At 33.7% G+C, this 3,452-nt stretch overlaps 1 pseudogene; it reads right to left on the bottom strand.

Moving 5' to 3' along the window:
- Positions 1-966: 966 nt before the first annotated feature.
- Positions 967-1,936, bottom strand: LOC137617832 (uncharacterized; annotated as a pseudogene).
- Positions 1,937-3,452: the final 1,516 nt, after the last annotated feature.

The following is a 3,452-nucleotide window of genomic DNA, read 5'->3' as shown; positions in this document are numbered from 1 at the left end:
ATCACATTCCAAATCACTCCATATATAAAGTTATCACACATTGTTTGCCACATAACATGCCATTGCTGAGGTGTAATTTCACTCCAGCCCAAGGTTTCTTAAGAAGATATACTGTAACTCTGACAGCTTTCATAACATACATGTTACACGGCACGGTAATGTACTAAGTGCTACAGAAAAGTAGATATTTCTATATTCTATATGGGTGTTTAACCATCATAGTTTCTAATGATTTCCGAGTAATGTTCATCATTACGCACCAGCCTTTTAATATCTATTTGGAAGGGAATGGCGTAATATGTTAAAAAAAAGATGCTATACCATTTTGCACTTCAGTTTGAACAAGGGAGTAGAACTTATTGACAAAAGCAACCACTTTGTTCGAATTGCATTGGTTTGATATTTCATGTAAAACTAAATAACAAAAGATCATATCATTTTGACAATTCCAAATATCGCTTTAATATATCTGAAAATGCGAAATTATTTGACGGTTAGCAATATCTTTGACAATCATCAGTTTAGTTTGACATTATCTCTAAAACTGAATAACAATGTTGAATAACATTATGTTTGATTATGTTGGAATTAATTTCAAGCAATTTATAGAGGGGTAAAAAAAAAAAACGAATATACGCCTCTAAAAGTTATTTAATGAATAATCTGTCTTTCATTTGAAATTTGCATGTACATTTGTATGTAAATAATCATGAAATGTATAAATAAACGAGATAATAAAGAAAGTTTAAAGAATACATCCAAACAAAATGTAGAGTTTCTGTTTAACAAATACACCCAAACAGAATATGTAGTTTACGTAAAGGTAATCAAATCAAGATAAGTCCTTCATATTATCTGATCATTTAATTGAATGGTTTTACATTGCACATGCGTACATAAGAAAACTTTCTACTTTCAAATATCCTCTAGGGTTGCATATTGGCGAAGGTAAGTATTGGAATTATATTAATTAGAATTGCAGAGCTGTGGGATTATGACGTTAAATGATACATTTAATTTTTCAATCAGGAACTTTTCCCGGAATTTCTTAAATGTCAGTCCTCTTCGAGCTGCCCTACCACGGCATATATCAGCCACATCACTGAGATGGTTCTTGATTCGAGCTTTCAGGACAGAGAATATATTTTCAATAGGATTAAAAAATGGAGAGTGGGAAGGCAGCTTTTTATTATTTAGATTTGGAAAGTGTTCTTAAAATGCTTCTGTGGATAGAAGCATTATCAATCACAATAACCACGTAAGGGTTATCGCACGCCCTAAGAATGGCCTCCTAAGACGTTACGAAGTAGGTATAAATGTCCTTCTTAACGGAGTGAGTAAGAGTTTCATGATACACTAATCCACCTGTATTGGAGATGGCAGTAATGAGGGTGAGGATGCTACCACACTGTCCTCTAACAATCGTATGAACCCTTTGTTCTCTGGGAGCTCTCCCATAAATCCTACATAAATCCTATGCTTTCGCAATCCCTCTTCATACATACAATGAGCAAATTGTGCCAGTTCCTGTTTTACTCTCTCTCAATTTCTCTCTTGGGAAATGATAAGACGCATTTTCGGGGTTATGAGCTCACAAGCAAGAGCTCTATTGACGGTACAATCTGAAGCATGAAGCTTATCAGGAAACACATCTTGTACGGTTTCATTCAAATCGCTAACTAATTGTAGGTTTATCTTCAATCTGCGTAACTAGGAAATCTAGAGCTTTGTTATCAAGTTTCTCTGGCCGTCCACCTTATATATGGAGACCCTCTATATCCCCCGTTTTCTGATATTTTTGAGAGATTTCATATGCAGTAGATCGTCTGATGACAAGGTTATGTTCTACAGTAAAGAAGTCTTCTTACTCTTCGTATGCGTCGATTATCCTCTCCCTATCATTAATAGTAACTTGTCAGTAATGCCAGCGTACCATTCCTAAAATACTTGAGGAGGTCTAGGTATTGTTCTTGATGGGTAAGTCTCACTGAAGAGTGTTGTAACTTGAAAATGGAATAAACTTCGCCAACATGAATGTTACAAATTTCCTTATCAAACCACCATAGAGGTTGTTACTCCGCTACTGTGTACTTTAGACATCACAGAAATATTCTACTACATAAAGACCTCTTTTAGTGCCTTCGTATTATCATGTAAGCATGGAATAATCGAGTGGTTGAAATGTCAAAGTGATTTGATTATGTCAATGACATGTAGTTAATTGTCGAAGGTCGGTTGAGTGGTTGCCAATTCTAATAGTGAACTGTCAATCTAATGACGTTAAATGTCAAATACTGTGAAATGTCAATGGAAACAAGGAGATTGTCTATTCCATGTATCAAATAAACAATTTCTAGTTGCTCATTTGTCAAAGTTTCGTAAGTGTCAAATACTTTTGCAAAATGTAAAACCATTATGTAACATTGTTCAAACTGAAGTGGAAAAATGTGTAATTCTCTTTATGAAATACTAATATGGACTGATATGCACCCAAACAAAAACAATTGTAAAAATGATTTTTATAATTAAATAAAAAGAAATGAAATATGATGTTAAGATACTACCGCTAGAGAGTTATGGGGTCCTTTGACTGGCCAGACAGTTCTACATGGGATCCTTCTCTCTAGTTACGGTTCACTTTCCCTTTGCCTACACATACACTGAATAGTCTGGCCTAATCTTTTCAGTCTCTCTTCTGTCCTCATACACCTGACAACACTGAGATTACTAAAAAAATATTCTTCAACCGACGGGCTACTACTGCACTGTAACTGTTTAGTAGTTTTTTTTTCCCCTTGGTAAGGGTAGAAGAGACTCTTTAGCTAAGGCAAGCAGCTCTTCTAAAAGGAGGGCACTCCAAAATCAAACCATTGCTCTATAATTTTGGGTAGCGACATAGCCTTTGAACCATGGTCTTCCACTGTCTTGAGTTAGTGATCTCTTGCTTGAGGGTAAACTTGGGCACACTATTGTATCTAGTTTCTCTTCCTCTTGTTTTGTTAAAGTTTTTATAGTTTACATATGAAATATTTATTTAAAATGTTGTTACTGTTCTTAAAATATTTTTTTTTTATTATATTTCCTCTCCTCACCGGGCCATTTTCTCTGTTGGGGCCCTTGGGCTTATATCTTTCTACTTTTCCAACTAGGGTTGTAGCTTAGCAAGAAATAATAATAATAATAATAATAATAATGATAATAATAATAATAATAATAATAATAATAATAATAATAATAATAATAATAATAATAACCAAAATCGCATTAAATGTTGAATTGGAAAGAAATTGGAACATAATGCGTTACAGATATTATAACTGTATACCAAAAGTCATCTTCCACATACTAACCATTGTTAATGGAATGAATCGTTTATGATTAACAGCATTGAAGGAATAATATATCCTTTTCTAGTAGTTAACACTAAATTCGATTTTGCATTTACGTTAATA

This window comes from Palaemon carinicauda, chromosome 2 (assembly GCF_036898095.1).
Source record: "Palaemon carinicauda isolate YSFRI2023 chromosome 2, ASM3689809v2, whole genome shotgun sequence".
Classification (NCBI taxonomy): Eukaryota; Metazoa; Arthropoda; class Malacostraca; order Decapoda; family Palaemonidae; genus Palaemon; species Palaemon carinicauda.
This window is presented reverse-complemented; position numbering and strand designations above follow the sequence as displayed.